At 35.1% G+C, this 18,507-nt stretch overlaps 2 long non-coding RNA genes across 7 annotated transcripts; both read right to left on the minus strand.

Moving 5' to 3' along the window:
• Positions 1-8,355: 8,355 nt before the first annotated feature.
• On the minus strand, positions 8,356-11,103 carry LOC137579614 (uncharacterized). Of its 3 annotated transcripts, none has more exons than XR_011032859.1 (3): positions 10,944-11,103; positions 8,679-9,485; positions 8,356-8,616 (listed from the first exon to the last, which is right to left on the minus strand). It is a non-coding gene; the product is annotated as an uncharacterized lncRNA (long non-coding RNA). The 3 variants fall into 3 exon arrangements; XR_011032860.1 differs by lacking the exon at positions 10,944-11,103 and adding an exon at positions 9,600-9,677 and having other exon boundaries at positions 8,679-9,531; XR_011032861.1 differs by lacking the exon at positions 10,944-11,103 and adding an exon at positions 9,600-9,670.
• Positions 11,104-12,808: 1,705 nt separating this feature from the next.
• On the minus strand, positions 12,809-15,664 carry LOC137579615 (uncharacterized). Of its 4 annotated transcripts, XR_011032863.1 has the most exons (4): positions 15,546-15,646; positions 15,473-15,490; positions 13,269-14,073; positions 12,809-13,206 (listed from the first exon to the last, which is right to left on the minus strand). It is a non-coding gene; the product is annotated as an uncharacterized lncRNA (long non-coding RNA). The 4 variants fall into 4 exon arrangements; XR_011032862.1 differs by lacking the exon at positions 15,473-15,490 and having other exon boundaries at positions 15,546-15,664; XR_011032864.1 differs by lacking the exons at positions 15,473-15,490; positions 15,546-15,646 and adding an exon at positions 14,188-14,265.
• Positions 15,665-18,507: the final 2,843 nt, after the last annotated feature.

The raw sequence follows: 18,507 nt of genomic DNA on the forward strand, positions 1-18,507 counted from the left end.
TATGAAGTCGTATTATCATGTAAACCCCCTAGACTATAATTATATCGTAAATAAAACCCCACATTCCTCATGTCATTGATTTTAACCACTGAACGTGCTGGATCCGAAATTGAGGTAGCAGTTGCTTCTTCTGAAATAGCGGCCTCATTGTTAGACGGATGCCGTACGGCTCACTCAGCGTTAAAATAACAATAAACCTTCAAACTACTGAACAACCGACATACAGCATTTCAAAACACTACGCCATGGCCAAAGTTTTAGTAGCATGAAAAATCATCACATTGGACGAGTGCAGAATGGCACACAAACGCGCATTGGAAGCACTTGACATTGAAAGATGTTTTGGTGGTGATGATTTTATTATCTGGCGGCTTTCTACAAAACCTACCATTCCAAGATCTATCTTGTGACGATGTATAAAGAAACTCCAACTGTCTGTAAGCATGAATATTGCACTGTTAAACTATCTATCTGCTGATGATTTCTCTAAGCAATTGCTGAGTATTGGTAATAGCCGTGTTCCTGCTGACGAATAGAGCGGTTAAATATCATTTCCCCAAAATTTTTTAATTTCGACTCATCAAAAAACGAGCTTAATAACAAAGTATTCCCGGATATCATACCGTGAAGACAAGCAATTGACTCGTCATTCGACATTGTGTTGTGTTGAAACCAAGAGCTGAATTCGAATGGGACAAAATATTGTGGGGGTGGGAAAGTCCACGCAATCGGCTTATAGCCACTCACTTCCACTCACTGCTTTTCACTCGCGGAACACCGCTTTGAGCCGTGATAAGGCAAACTAATGCAAACTAAGAATTTGAATTCAGAGGACTATTAATAAACATTAGAAAACATGAATAATTTAGTTTTTTTACTTTTTACAATGGGTAATATATTTTCGTAAGGAAAATAAAAACCTAGAATGGTGGTAGTTTGCTTCCGCATTGTTTAAGTTGCTCTATATGTATGTTCACTTACCAAGTACTCATCAAAAAATTCAATCTCAGATTCGAGAACTGTATACTTATGGGAGTTTAATAGTCCTGTAGGATGAGATGGTCAGCCACATTAGAAGATTAAATTAATAAGTACCGCCCGTATCGGTAATCCCTAAGGACCAAGTCAGTTAAATACCTAAATCGCTTATAAATTATGTTACACTTACCGAACTTTAACAAAATATTTCACGTTTCGCTTTTTTTTTCAAAAAAAACATTTTCAATTTTAAAAAACTTGTAAAGGACGAAAACTACAAGATAGAAAAAAAATATAATATTATCTAAAAGAAGTGTTTGACTGTGATGTTTTTTAGAAACGATTTTTAGTAGGTTGAGTTCGAGGGCCTTAATTTTTAAGTTATGGATTGCTTTGATCTTGAACAAAGGACTAAGATGAACGATTTTAAATCACATTTTTTAAATTTTGAAGTAAAGTAATCGATTAAAAAACGTGGTAATTGATTACATTAACCCTTACTTTATTGGCAAAATTACTGAAATGTGTTATTCACAGATTAATTCAGTTTCTTTTTTTATTAATGTGTGAAAATGCTTATTTATTTTATGAATAAATTTTATCGTGCTTGAGTAAGTGTGTCCGTGTCCTCTCTATTATCGACTAAATTAATCGAAGGAAAATATGACGGCTCAATCGTTAGGTTGAACTTAAAATATATAATGAGTGAGAAATAATATAGTGCTAAAACGCCCATTAAGATGAACAAATTTATGTAAAAAAAATCAAAGAAGCTAACATCGGCTATGCCGAAGTTTGTATACCCTTGCAGTCCTTGGCAATAATAATTTTACATGTACAAAATTTGTTTTCTGCAACTCAATTCATCAATATACAAACAAAACAATTTTACTCTCATATAATCACATATGTAAATTTAATAGCATACTCGATTTTTATGAAAATGTTTCTTCTAGTTCTTCTAGAGCTATTTTATATAGTGTTCCGATCCTTATGGTTTTCATACTTTTTTTCCCGGGTAATAAGCCCGATAGCTCTTAAGACGGCTGAGTAAAACGCGTACGCACTGACGGACGGACAGACGGACATGGCTATATCGACTCAGCTTCTCACGCTGATCAAGAATATATATACTTTATGGGGTCGGAAACGTCTCCTTCTGTGCGTTACAAACATCTGATCAATTTTATAATACCCTCTGCAAGAGTATAATGATTTTCTTTAGACAAATTGAGATCTGAAATTGTAAATTTCAAGTTTATATTTTGTAATCTGAAATGGGGAAATTTACTACCTGATGCTAACTTTAATACCGTGAATGACGAAAGCGACAACGAAGAAGATGGTAATATTGATGTTAACGATAATTATGTACAAGATGAAAGAGACTAATTCAACCCTTCAGTAGCCAAGATTTGCTTTACATTTTCATAACATTGAATATTCAATTAAATCGTTTAATGGTGAAGATACCCTTTCCATTGAAGTAAATTAATGAATTCGATTATCTTCTAAACATAGTTTATTGGAATGATTTACAAATATTTATATTTGCAAAACTGTCATAAAAAGGATTACATATAAAAGCTTTTTGTTGCGAGCGAGCGAGGTATTTCTAACTGGTTAAAACTAAAAAAGGCGCCTTTCAATGAATTCAAGTCGACTACGAACAGTGCTCAATTGCACGAAATGATGGCTGATCGGAAAATGAGGGAAAAAAGCCATGTATTCAATCAAACAACCATTCGTAGTTGACGGACAAGAAATTAAAATCAGTATTTTTAGTAATTGATCCACAATTTCTTGACGAAGACTTGCTAAGAACGCGAAGAATTTTGTAAAAGTGTGAAAGTAAAAATAAATCATGAATAATTGTAAAAAACGTGACAGCATCGAGTTTGAAACGAAAATTTCGGTGTTGATAAGAATAATTTAAATACATTAAATGTCAACGAGATTGAATTAAATACTGAAGCTAACGTAAGCAATTACGCAAAGAACGAGGTACGCGAACTGATTTAAAACTATAAATGCAAATGTAAATGCAAAGTCGACAAACGTGAAAATGCGAATCGTAGTCAATGATGATACCCCAATATACTCACGTCCGCATGGAATCGTTGCTATGACTCGAGATGTCAACAAGTTGATGAATGGTTAAAGCAAGGTATATTCGACCACTCCGAGTCAGAGTACAGAGGTCGGTAGTCCTGGTAAAAAACGAGATGGATCTTCAAGACTATGTATCGAATATAGAAGGATCAACAAGGTAATATTACAAGACCATTTTGCTTTACCCTTAATCGAAGACCAACTGGACACATGGACAGTGAGCAGTGGAATGATATTCAGCACAATTGACTTGAAAAATGGATTCGTCCATGTTGATTTTAACTTGTGTTCTATTTATCCGATCGGAAATTTCGGGATCTTATGTTTTATATCCAATACTATCACCTTAGCAAATTTCATGGGGATACTCCAATTTGTATGTAAATTTTTTTGAAAATGTGCGAGATTCTCCAAGCTCGTTTTTCCATCGTGTTGGAAGTAAAGTTGCCTGGGCCGTGGAGTATGCAGCTTTGCGGGATACAAATATCGTTTGGACATAGACCAAGTTCGTCGTCGGGGTCATCAGATTCCACTATATATGGTCTGCTGTTGACAAGATATTCTGTCTCCATAAAAATTGTTTGCAACGTTTCATCGCTGAGATTTGCGTTTACTGCTAAAATTGCTTCAATTGCCCGCTTAAAACAGCCTACTAGTCGCTCCCAACAGCCTCCGAAATTTGGTGCATTTGCTGGAATGAAATTCCAAATTATTTTAATACTTGCCATATTCTCTTTCAAGGCACACTTGTGCAGGTCCTCTAGGTCCTCTTGTAAATCTCTTGCTGTTCCGCGAAAATTCGTGCCATTGTCTGACCAGATGATTTGTATAGGTCCACGTCGAGCCATCAATCTACGAACTGCCATTATGCAGGAATCGGTGTCTAGGGAGTGGGCTATCTCCACGTTGATTGCTCTTGTTGTCAGGCATGTGAATATTACTCGGTACCGCTTGCGGAGGTGTTTTAAGGCTCGAGTTCCTCTTTTTGCTTTGGTGTAAAATGTACCGAAGTAATCGACGCCTGTTGCTGTAAATGGTTTTTTGTGGGTGAAAACCTTTAAAACCTTTTCAAACTTAATACAATCTTGGATGATTATCCTACAATTGTTTCGGTTTTTTTTTTTTAACATATTTTAAAATGCCAAAAATAAACATAATCGTAAGGTAGAACTACAAATAACGAAGGACAATTCCTGTAGATTCAGTAAAGAAATGCTGAAATGGCAAACCGTTTTGACTGTTAAGTTAATCATGGAATCCGGATATAACTTTTCATAATCATATCTAAGTGTTCCTTTTCAGCAATTGGCTATGCAGCTGCCGATCTCAGCTACGATATATTTTTTTTATTAGCGGACGTTGACGATACTATGCGCAGTACGTTCAAGTGGCCCCTTCGACACCAGGACATAGCCTGTTACGCGCGAGCCCAAGCAGATAACTGCCCACCTCCCACCCGACCGACCGAGGGGTGCAGCCGTATAACGAACGGCACGAATCGCGTGGACAAATACACAATAGAAAAAACAGACAAACAAATAATACTACAGCTATCTATTAACTAAATGGGATAGGATAGATGTTTGAAGCAAATTAATAGAAAACCCTGAGCCGATTACAGGGAATAGAAGGTTGTAATCAGAGCAGAGGACCCTAAAAGGTTCATGCATAACATAGTTAGTTGTTTAGGGTCAGAAGAAAACTGAAGCTTACACCGCTGAAGATAATTCTTATAGCATTGTGTATTAAGCATCATGAACTTTGAACAAGCGACTGTATACAGAGCATAATCTGATGAACGACGTGTTTTTTGAAACTTCTTATAGTATCGTGTCTTCACATTTTTCAAATTGGATAACTCACGAGAGAACCAGGGAGGTTTGTTAAGCCGCTCCAGCCTACCAAGAGGCACACAAATATCAAAGAGTGAATTCAGAGTATCATAGAAAAAGCGAACAGCTGAGTTCATATCTCTACAATTGTACAGATAAGACCAATCGGTAGTAGCAATGTTTTCATTAAGGCTGGCAAAGTCAGTCTTACGAAAGCACCTAGTTAGAGGTAACTCATTTGAACCAAGTAATGGTGAAAGCAAGGGCAAATCAATTTTTAAATTTAATGTAGGATGAAATTTGTCTTCTGGAAGAACAAATGGTTCGATCCTAGAAACTTCACAATAAGAAGAATCCAATACAAAAATAAGATATAACGATTTTCCATTAGAATTTAAGACAGTATTGACTTGGGATAAAGATAAGCCTAGAAGGCCATCAATGAATTCATGTGACAAAGAGGGCAGCAACGTGGTAGATTCATCTGTAAGTGACCATGCTAAAGCGGGTAAATTAAAATCACCTACAACTATGAGCAAGTCTTGACTGGAAACTAAGGAGGAGACAAACTGAATTGCCTCTAAATGATTTAAATATACCACCATGTCTGATAATGGTGGAATATAGGGTCAAGTAATGAAAGCATTAAAAGATTTAAAATTTACTTTAACACCGACAAATTCAATCTCCTGGGTACTAGAAAATTGAATCATTTCAGATTATAAAGCAGCATCAACAGCTATCAGAACGCCACCAGCTATACGAGAAATCTGGTCACGTCTGAATATAGAAAAGTTTGAGGAAAAAACCGATGCATCAGCAATATCAGGTTTTAGCCACGACTCTGTAAAAGCTAGAATGTTATGTTCAAAAGAAAGACTATCTACATAGAGATTAGAAAGTTTAGATTTCAGTCCTCTAACGTTCTGGTAACCCAGGTTAAGGGACGAAGCTAGCTTTTTGACACACCAGCAGATGCTGATGTGGCAGGAATAGTGTTAGTTGTTGTTGGCAAGCGAATCGGTTTCCGATTTTTCTTTTTTACAGTATATTCCTTAACTATTATATGTTTTGGCCAAAAATCTTCTCTACATACAGTGTCGAAGATATTGGCAGAAACACTAATTTTAAAGGACGAAATGTCCCGAGAATAAGAAAATTTAAACTTCTCCACCGCAATATTTGAGACGTTAACTTTCTTCCGAATATAGGCTATTACATCATCAGATGTGACAACAGGGTCTAGCCTAGAAACAAATATATGTTTCTTTGGTAGTATGCCAACGAGAGGACGCTTCCCGAAGCGTCAGCCGCAGCAGTAACGTTGGACAAGTCACCCACTGCAGCAGTCAACTTGTTTACGGGGCCCTCGATACTTTTAGAACTATCGGCAATTTCCATTGGAATGGGTAATTGCCCGGACACATCGGACACTACAATAGGCATCGTTTTTAAGAGATCATTCCCAGGTGATACCGGTAATTCCTTACTAATAGCATTCACAAAATCAATTGCTGTACATTAGGAGTGGACGGTGCATGAGACCGGTCAATGAAGTGGCTCCCGTAACGGAGTTCAATGGACGACTGTTCAAGGCAGCTGCTGATGAAGATACAATGGAATGGGTGGCAAGAAATATTTGTTTGAGGACATAAGTCTTATTAATTTCTTACGGGTAACCGCTGCTAGAGTTACATGGCCAAAAGTGAAGCGTAGCCTGAAACTTATTTTTAAGCTCCTAGAAAGCCAGAACTGTAATATTTCGACAGAGAAATGGGCAGTAGTTATTCAAAAAATCTGCCGCGCTCTTCCCCTGAAAACGACACAGATATTTGCATTAATGAACAGGTCGAGATCTGGATGGATGCGGAGAGTGCCGATGCGATCAAAGAACGCTCTTATCTTTTGAAATATAGCTTTTGGAGGATACCATTTGAATTTTGCGATTAGTTGAGAAGTTGATGTATATATTTTTATGTTGTGGAATATATTTTTTTATATTAAAGATTTTGAAATAACGCTGAAAAAGAAATTTCGGAATTTCAAATAATTTTAAATTTTTGTTTGATCCAATGTGATGGAGCAGATGATCCTATTTCAATTTTGTGACTAGACGTTGTTTATATGATTGTTTCTGGAAAAATGTATGTGCTAAGAAAACTTTTACTGTTTTTCGGTCACTCACACGACAAAAAAAGATGACTTGACAAATAAGCGAAATTACGGTAAAATCGTACTCTTACGGCTCTCTTTATATTTTTTACGGTTAGTTCACGTGTCCAAGTTTCATTTAAGAGCAGAACATTTACGATAACAGAACCTCTAATGCCGTAAATAATTTAAAGAGTAATCTCTTAAAAATGTAACAAGTTTACTAAAAACACAAACTCAACTTTTCTTACAAATATTTTGTACATTTGAACTTTTTTTCACTACTACTATTCAAAACTGTACATTTGGAACATTTCTTAATAAAATATAATGAAAAAAATAGGGATATTTGGTACTTTATGTTTGGGTCCTGTGGTTGACCTTTTTCCGGAAATGCCCATATCTAGATTCATCAATACACAGACGAGGAAACGAGCTTCAATTAAAATGGTAAAAAAAAAACCAACAGCATCAGAACGAATCATCAACTTCAACTCAAAACATCCGAAGTCAATGATAATGAATACAGCAAGAGGTTGTATACAACGGATGCTCAACGTATCGGACCATTTTTAATAAAAAAACAGAGGTAGAAATAAGACAAATTTTAAAGGATACGGACGTTACTAATAACTCACAGTAAGAAAACAAATAGAGAACACATAACAAAACGCATTATGTTAGTCGGAAAGACTAGCAAACTCGGATCGCTACAACACTGTATAACACACAAAACCCAATAACACGTTACGGAGTATATTCAACAGGACAAAAAGCAAGATTAATACAATGGACAAGAGCAATGTAGTTTATAAAATACCATGCAACGGGAATAATGCAGAAAACTGAAGAAAATTACATAGGTACACTTCAATATTCAAAAAGCGGCACTTATGGCACTGTGCGGCCAGTGGACATTCACCTTCCATTTTATTGCAGCAAACATGGTAGATAAAGAAAAACATTACACCAAACGGTTCACTTTCGAAATGCTGCAGATAAAAAATACCCTGACAAATATAAGACTTAGTAATAAGGTAGATACCGACAACTACGCTCATTTATACAGGCATTTATTAGGGACAAATCAGTGTATAGCTTCACGTTACAGAGTGCGGACGTGGAAAAATAAGTAGCTGATGTAATCACACTTAAATGTTAGTTTATTCTAAAATGGTGTTTGTTATAAACATTGCTCTACACAACTGTTAATTTTTGAAAAAACTAAATAATTTTTGGAATCCATAGACTCTTGTGCATAAAACATAGTTAAGATCTCAACTCGGTTCAAAGAGGATTTTTACATTGATATTTAGATAATATATGAAATATGAAATCTAAGTTAGTCTATTCGTGTATATCTTCCATCAGTGTGGCTTAATCCTTTCATTATTTGTCATCATTAGTGTTCACGCCACTAAGTGAACAGCAGGGAGGGAGTGGTAGAAATGTTTTTCCAAAAGCGAATACGGTTACGCCGACCACCCGCACTTTTAACTCCAGTTTTACTTTAGCCCGAAACATATCGTGGGTGAATACTTGCCTGTAAATAAATCATTGTGTTTAAAACTAGGTTAAAATTAAATTCCGGCGCGTTTTAATTACTTGTACCAAATCGTTTTAGTATTTTGGGCCTTCTTTAGTTTATCACAGTATCATCGGTGGACTTAACCTGTTTAGATACCTCTTGATCAGTATTGCTTGTCGAATGTAATGATATATATATGGAATCGGATTATTATGACTTATTCCATATTTCAGGCAATTTAACCTCATTGAAACCGTCTTCGACTTGTTTTGGAAATCTTTTTCTTGTCCTCGTTGATGATCTGCTGACTCTCAGCTTGCGCTGAACTGGTGGTGCACTCAAGCGATTCTCAATTGTGGTCTCTCGCTAAGTTGCATGGTAGCAGCCGGTTTCAAGATCTTCGATTAGGTAATTTTAAGCGAGAATTGTGTTGTAGTCCGCTTGGCATTGCGACTGAGCTTACGATCTCCACTGGGAGAGTGCGTCTACTTTTTTGCCGGGGTATCATAATTAACTGCAGCAGATGATTGTTAATTTAATCAAAAACAACTTGTAAGCCCAACGATCAAATCGCAAATGATCCTAAAGAGTACCCTTTATCAGCAAGTGTACAGGAATATTCTTCTGCCCATACGTGCGATGGAAACTCATCTTCAGTAATCAGAATTTCTGTATATGATCAAAATCTGTAATGACTGCTCATTTCACTTTCTTCATCAGATTTAAAGATATCAAAGAGCTAAAAATAGGCCGGAACACAAGTCATTTAGATGCATACAATTTGAATTCAGTTTTCCATTTATCCACTCCAGATGCTCAGTTCGGGGTATATAACGGCCATCGAATGGATTGCTGGTCGCAGTAACATTTCTTTTCAACATAAACTGAAAGGATTATTAGGATTAGTAAACCATAACACTATTAGGAGAACTGAAAATAAAGCAATTCTAGTAATAAAGAAAAGATAAGTTCACAAGGCACTGCACGCATACACATACGGTTTATATAGAGCTGCGCTTGTGTGTATGCACGTAGTAGCAGCGGTTGAGCAGAGCCGATCTGTATAGGTATCTAATCTTATATATATAATGAAGTAAGTCGACTCGCCGACTTGGGTTTCACCAGGTGAAACAAATATTTCAAATTTCGAAAACCAGATGTATGTCTATTAAATTGTTTTTACATGCCTCATACTAAGTGCTATCTCGCTCACTCCACAAACACTCGAGCACTCTAGCGCCGCTACTAGCCAACGGCCAATCCTGGCCTTATGCACCGCGTAGTAAAATACGTTCATACTCATATTTTGCATGTTTCTTGTCCGATTTGGTAGTTTGGTAGAAATAGTTAGTCTGGCGAATTTGAATGCGAAATCAAAAACTACAGAAGGAAATCGGTTTTTTACAAATTATGGAGGCGAAAGTCGACGTGGCAAAATATGAAAAGATGTATACTCTGCGCGCATACTAAGCCAGTGACTTTAGCTTTGTTAGTTTTTGACAAAATCAGTTTTGTTTGATTTGCGGGGGCGAAATTGGGCGCGGCAAAATTTTTAAATAGCCAATATCTGCGCGTCCATTGAACTAGTCTACATACAAAATTTAAAGTCGGTAGCTGTCATAGTTTTTAAGAAAATCTGTATTATGTAAATTCCGGGAGCGGAGGCGTGGCAAAAAGTGTGAACAATTAGTTTTTGCGCGCTAACTAAATGAAAATATAAACCAAATTTGATGTCTCTAGCTGTTATACTTTTTAAGAAAAATAGTTTTATGTGATTCTTTTATGTGATACATTTACATACTACATGAGTATACATACATACCAAATTCGGTGTCTCTAGCTCTTATAGCCTCCGAGATCTGCGTGTTCATACAGACGGACGGACGGACAAACGGACAGACGGACGGACTGATCAAGAATATATATACTTTATAGAGTCGGAGAAGCTTTCTTCTGCCTGTTACATACATTTTGGAGAATTTAATATACCATTTCACCCTATGAGTGTATGGTATAAAAAGTCCGATTTGTTTAACTCGAGATCTGCTGAAGCAAATTTTATGGTTATTGATTTGTTGTATTTGTCTCTGCCCCGAATAGCAGAATACACCTTAAGAACAATAAATATTTGCCGGAAATCCGTTAAAACAGTTAATTTTTTTCGCCTAAACAAAGTTTAAGGGGACTGTTATTTTAATATCACTATATCGTTTAATAGTCCTGTAGGATGAGATGGTCAGCCACACTAGAAGAATAAATTAATAAGTACCGCCCGTATCGGTAATCCCTAAGGACCAACTCAGTTAAATACCTAAATCGCTTATAAATTATGTTACACTTACCGAACTTTAACAAAATATTACACGTTTCACTTTTTTACAAAAAAAACATTTTCAATTTGAAAAAACTTGTAAAGGACGAAAACTACAAGAAAAAAAAAAATATAATATTATCTAAAAGAAGTGTTTGACTGTGATTTTTTTAGAAACGATTTTTAGTAGGTTGAGTTCGAGGGCCTTAATTTTTAAGTCATGGATTGCTTTGATCTTGAACAAAGGACTAAGATGAACGATTTTAAATCACATTTTTTAAATTTTGAAGTAAAGTAATCGATTAAGAAACGTGGTAATTGATTACATTAACCCTTACTTTATTGGCGAAATTACTGAAATGTGTTATTCACAGATTAATTCAGTTTCTTTTTTTATTAATGTGTGAAAATGCTTATTTATTTTATGAATAAATTTTATCGTGCTTGAGTAAGTGTGCCCGTTTCCTCTCTATTATCGACTAAATTAATCGAAGGAAAATATGACGGCTGAATCGTTAGGTTGAACTTAAAATATATAACAATATAATGAGTGAGAAATAATATAGTGCTAAAACGCCGAATAAGATGAACAAATTTATGTAAAAATGATTTTCTTTAGATAAATTGAGATCTGAAAGAATAAAACAAACGTGTTCTAAGGGTTTAACGCGGTTCCACGAATTTGTCAAACGTTTAACATTTCGACAAATTGTGAATTTCAAGTTTATATTTTGTAATCGGAAATGGGGAAATTTACTACCTGATGCTAACTTTAATACCGTGAATGACGAAAGCGACAACGTAGAAGATGGTAATATTGAAGATGATGATATTGCCTTTCAATGAATTCAAGTCGACTACGAACAGTGCTCAATTGCACTAAATGATGGCTGATCTAAAAATAAGTAATAAGGAGAATTTCCAAGAATATTTCTTGCTGATGATTGATTCAGTATGTTATTGATGGTATTGAAGACTTGGGTAGGAACATGTCAACGTTGACGTTAAAAGTCTTCAAAGACAAATTGAAATCCGCCAAAATAATGCGAGAGAAATTTAAGAGTGATAAAAAACAATGTTCTATGATATAACAAAAAAATCCAGAAAAGTGAACGTAACTCTCAACCAATGCAAAGGTACAGCCGCTTCTTGTGAAAGTAAAAACCAAGTTAAAAAGGGTTTTGAATGCAACATATTTGGCCAAATTGGCAGAGTGTCGCAAGAAACCGTAAAAACGCGAAGTGAGTAATACACGAAAACTAAACACATCAATCTCACTTATGTTTAAAGAGATAATAATCGACCGTTTAAAGATGAATGCTGGAAGTAAAGACAATCTTATGTCCGAAACGACTTATAAAAGAACAGCCAAAGCAATGTGAGTGCAACATGTTATTAATCGGGATTGGTAGTAGCGGCGCGGTCAAAGCCATGGGTTCAATCAAACAACCATTCGTAATTGACGGACAAGAAATTAAAATCAGTATTTTTAGTAATTGATCCACAATTTCTTGACGAAGACTTGCTATTAACGCGAAGAACTTTGTAAAAGTGTGAAAGTAAAAATAAATCATGAATAATTTTAAAAAACGTGACAGCAAGAAAATTACATAGGTACACTTCAATTTACAAAAAGCGGCACTTATGGCACTGTGCGGCCAGTCGACATTCACCTTCCATTTTACTGCAGCAACCATGGTAGATAAAGAAAACCATTACACCAAACGGTTCACTTTCGAAATGCTGCAAATAAAAAATACCCTGACAAATATAAGACTTAGTAATAAGGTAGATACCGACAACTACGCTCATTTATACAGGCATTTATTAGGGACAAATCAGTGTATAGCTTCACGTTACAGAGTGCGGACGTGCAAAAGTAAGTAGCTGATGTAATCACACTTAAATGTTAGTTTATTCTAAAATGTTGTTTGTTATAAGCATTGCTCTACACAACTGTTAATTTTGGAAAAAACTAAATAATTTTTGGAATCCATAGACTCTTGTGCATAAAACATAGTTAAGATCTCAACTCGGTTCAAAGAGGATTTTTACATTGATATTTAGATAATATATGAAATATGAAATCTAAGTTAGTCTATTCGTGTATATCTTCCATCAGTGTGGCTTAATCCTTTCATTATTTGTCATCATTAGTGTTCACGCCACTAAGTGAACAGCAGGGAGGGAGTGGTAGAAATGTTTTTCCAAAAGCGAATACGGTTACGCCGACCACCCGCACTTTTAACTCCAGTTTTACTTTAGCCCGAAACATATCGTGGGTGAATACTTGCCTGTAAATAAATCATTGTGTTTAAAACTAGGTTAAAATTAAATTCCGGCGCGTTTTAATTACTTGTACCAAATCGTTTTAGTATTTTGGGCCTTCTTTAGTTTATCACAGTATCATCGGTGGACTTAACCTGTTTAGATACCTCTTGATCAGTATTGCTTGTCGAATGTAATGATATATATATGGAATCGGATTATTATGACTTATTCCATATTTCAGGCAATTTAACCTCATTGAAACCGTCTTCGACTTGTTTTGGAAATCTTTTGCTTGTCCTCGTTGATGATCTGCTGACTCTCAGCTTGCGCTGAACTGGTGGTGCACTCAAGCGATTCTCAATTGTGGTCTCTCGCTAAGTTGCATGGTAGCAGCCGGTTTCAAGATCTTCGATTAGGTAATTTTAAGCGAGAATTGTGTTGTAGTCCGCTTGGCATTGCGACTGAGCTTACGATCTCCACTGGGAGAGTGCGTCTACTTTTGCCGGGGTATCATAATTAACTGCAGCAGATGATTGTTAATTTAATCAAAAACAACTTGTAAGCCCAACGATCAAATCGCAAATGATCCTAAAGAGTACCCTTTATCAGCAAGTGTACAGGAATATTCTTCTGCCCATACGTGCGATGGAAACTCATCTTCAGTAATCAGAATTTCTGTATATGATCAAAATCTGTAATGGTTGCTCATTTCACTTTCTTCATCAGATTTAAAGATATCAAAGAGCTAAAAATAGGCCGGAACACAAGTCATTTAGATGCATATAATTTGAATTCAGTTTTCCATTTATCCACTCCAGATGCTCAGTTCGGGGTATATAACGGCGATCGAATGGATTGCTGGTCGCAGTAACATTTCTTTTCGACATAAACTGAAAGGATTATTAGGATTAGTAAACCATAACACTATTAGGAGAACTGAAAATAAAGCAATTCTAGTAATAAAGAAAAGATAAGTTCACAAGGCACGGCACGCATACACATACGGTTTATATAGAGCTGCGCTTGTGTGTATGCACGTAGTAGCAGCGGTTGAGCAGAGCCGATCTGTATAGGTATCTAATCTTATATATATAATGAAGTAAGTCGACTCGCCGACTTGGGTTTCACCAGGTGAAACAAATATTTCAAATTTCGAAAACCAGATGTATGTCTATTAAATTGTTTTTACATGCCTCATACTAAGTGCTATCTCGCTCACTCCACAAACACACGAGCACTCTAGCGCCGCTACTAGCCAACGGCCAATCCTGGCCTTATGCACCGCGTAGTAAAATACGTTCATACTCATATTTTGCATGTTTCTTGTCCGATTTGGTAGTTTGGTAGAAATAGTTAATCTGGAGAATTTGAATGCGAAATCAAAAACTACAAAAGGAAATCGGTTTTTTACAAATTATGGAGGCGAAAGTCGACGTGGCAAAATATGAAAAGATGTATACTCTGCGCGCATACTAAGCCAGTGACTTTAGCTTTGTTAGTTTTTGACAAAATCAGTTTTGTTTGATTTGCGGGGGCGAAATTGGGCGCGGCAAAATTTTTAAATAGCCAATATCTGCGCGTCCATTGAACTAGTCTACATACAAAATTTAAAGTCGGTAGCTGTCATAGTTTTTAAGAAAATCTGTTTTATGTAAATTCCGGTAGCGGAGGCGTGGCAAAAAGTGTGAACAATTAGTTTTTGCGCGCTAACTAAATGAAAATATAAACCAAATTTGATGTCTCTAGCTGTTATACTTTTTAAGAAAAATAGTTTTATGTGTTTCTTTTATGTGATACATTTACATACTACATGAGTATACATACCAAATTCGGTGTCTCTAGCTCTTATAGCCTCCGAGATCTGCGTGTTCATACAGACGGACGGACAAACGGACAGACGGACGGCTAGATCGACTCGGCTGTTGATCCTGATCAAGAATATATATACTTTATAGAGTCGGAGAAGCTTTCTTCTGCCTGTTACATACATTTTGGAGAATTTAATATACCATTTCACCCTATGAGTGTATGGTATAAAAAGTCCGATTTGTTTAACTCGAGATCTGCTGAAGCAAATTTTATGGTTATTGATTTGTTGTATTTGTCTCTGCCCCGAATAGCAGAATACACCTTAAGAACAATAAATAATTGCCGGAAATCCGTTAAAACAGTTAATTTTTTTCGCCTAAACAAAGTTTAAGGGGACTGTTATTTTAATATCACTATATCGTTTAATAGTCCTGTAGGATGAGATGGTCAGCCACACTAGAAGAATAAATTAATAAGTACCGCCCGTATCGGTAATCCCTAAGGACCAACTCAGTTAAATACCTAAATCGCTTATAAATTATGTTACACTTACCGAACTTTAACAAAATATTACACGTTTCACTTTTTTACAAAAAAAAACATTTTCAATTTGAAAAAACTTGTAAAGGACGAAAACTACAAGAAAGAAAAAAATATAATATTATCTAAAAGAAGTGTTTGACTGTGATTTTTTTAGAAACGATTTTTAGTAGGTTGAGTTCGAGGGCCTTAATTTTTAAGTCATGGATTGCTTTGATCTTGAACAAAGGACTACTAAGATGAACGATTTTAAATCACATTTTTTAAATTTTGAAGTAAAGTAATCGATTAAAAAACGTGGTAATTGATTACATTAACCCTTACTTTATTGGCGAAATTACTGAAATGTGTTATTCACAGATTAATTCAGTTTCTTTTTTTATTAATGTGTGAAAATGCTTATTTATTTTATGAATAAATTTTATCGTGCTTGAGTAAGTGTGCCCGTTTCCTCTCTATTATCGCCAAATTAATCGAAGGAAAATATGACGGCTGAATCGTTAGGTTGAACTTAAAATATATAACAATATAATGAGTGAGAAATAATATAGTGCTAAAACGCCGAATAAGATGAACAAATTTATGTAAAAATGATTTTCTTTAGATAAATTGAGATCTGAAAGAATAAAACAAACGTGTTCTAAGGGTTTAACGCGGTTCCACGAATTTGTCAAACGTTTAACATTTCGACAAATTGTGAATTTCAAGTTTATATTTTGTAATCGGAAATGGGGAAATTTACTACCTGATGCTAACTTTAATACCGTGAATGACGAAAGCGACAACGAAGAAGATGGTAATATTGAAGATGATAATATTGCCTTTCAATGAATTCAAGTCGACTACGAACAGTGCTCAATTGCACTAAATGATGGCTGATCTAAAAATGAGTAATAAGGAGAATTTCCAAGAATATTTCTTGCTGATGATTGATTCAGTATGTTATTAATGGTATTGAAGACTTGGGTAGGAACATGTCAACGTTGACGTTAAAAGTCTTCAAAGACAAATTGAAATCCGCCAAAATAATGCGAGAGAAATTTAAGAGTGATAAAAAACAATGTTCTATGATATAACAAAAAAATCCAGAAAAGTGAACGTAACTCTCAACCAATGCAAAGGTACAGCCGCTTCTTGTGAAAGTAAAAACCAAGTTAAAAAGGGTTTTGAATGCAACATATTTGGCCAAATTGGCAGAGTGTCGCAAGAAACCGTAAAAATGCGAAGTGAGTAATACACGAAAACTAAACACATCAATCTCACTTATGTTTAAAGAGATAATAATCGACCGTTTAAAGATGAATGCTGGAAGTAAAGACAATCTTATGTCCGAAACGACTTATAAAAGAACAGCCAAAGCAATGTGAGTGCAACATGTTATTAATCGGGATTGGTAGTAGCGGCGCGGTCAAAGCCATGGGTTCAATCAAACAACCATTCGTAATTGACGGACAAGAAATTAAAATCAGTATTTTTAGTAATTGATCCACAATTTCTTGACGAAGACTTGCTATTAACGCGAAGAATTTTGTAAAAGTGTGAAAGTAAAAATAAATCATGAATAATTTTAAAAAACGTGACAGCATCGAGTTTGAAACGGAAATATCGGTGTTGATAAGAATAATTTAAATACATTAAATGTCGACGAGATTGAATTAAATACTGAAGCTAACGTTGCTATGACTCGAGATGTCAACAAGTTGATGAATGGTTAAAGCAAAGTATATTCGATCACTCCGAGTCAGAGTACAGAGGTCGGTAGTCCTGGTAAAAAACGAGATGGATCTTCAAGACTATGTATCGAATATAGAAATATCAACAAGGTAGTATTACAAGACCATTTTCCTTTAGCCTTAATCGAAGACCAACTGGACACATGGACAGTGAGCAGTGGAATGATATTCAGCACAATTGACTTGAAAAATGGATTCATCCATGTTGATTGTAACTTGTGTTCTATTTATCCGATCGGAAACAGAACAGGTCCAATGAAGACGTTCATTACGGACATGGGAACAGAATATAGAAACTCAATAATTGAAGATTTATGCAAAAACTTGCAAATTAAAAAAATAACTTCAACTGCACATCATCACCAGACTGTAGGCACTGTAGAGCGAAGCCACCGAACACTCACTGAATTTTTACGATCATACATTTCAGTTGACAAAACTGACTGGGATGTATGGATACGATACTGCGCATATTGTTTTAATACAACACCCTCTATGGCACATGATTATAGTCCATATGAGTTGGTATTCGTTAAAACTTCGAATTTATCCAAACATTTTAATAGTGTTGATAAGATTAATCCACTATATAACATAGAAGATTATGCTAAGAAATCAAAATTTAGGTCAGAACAGGCATATAAAAGAGCCAGAATAATGTTAGAACAGCATAAAGCAAAGGATAAATAGATATATGATACAAAAGTAAAAATATCGAATTAGAAATAGGAGATAAGGTTTTATTACGTAATGATACGGGTCATAAGTTAGAAAGTAAGTATTTATGCCCATACATTATAGAAGAAATAAAGGATAGGGATAACATTTTAATTAAAGAAGAAGCAATTAGTGCATAAAGATAGGTTAAAATTTTTCATCAATTAATACACATAAAACAAAAAAAAAAAAATAATAATAAAACAAAACAAATAAATTATCTACATTTAATAACAAAATACATATATACAGAAATACTTTTACCACATATACATATCATTAAACAAACAATCAAACATTAAACAAAAAAAAATTTTTTTTAATAATACATAAATAAATTTCCATATAATAAAAATTAGCAAATACCTCCATATAATTACGTTATTTTTTTAAAGAGGGAGAATGTGGCATGTTTTAGAATTACAAACATATTGAAGCACCTAGTTACAATATTTATGTGCGCAACATTCAAGTGCATTTGCCTCTTTAGTAACATGACCACCCATAAGTGCATGGTGCTGGACA

The sequence above is a fragment of the Drosophila tropicalis genome, unplaced genomic scaffold (genome assembly GCF_018151085.1).
Source record: "Drosophila tropicalis isolate 14030-0801.00 unplaced genomic scaffold, ASM1815108v1 contig_717, whole genome shotgun sequence".
Lineage (NCBI taxonomy): Eukaryota > Metazoa > Arthropoda > Insecta > Diptera > Drosophilidae > Drosophila > Drosophila tropicalis.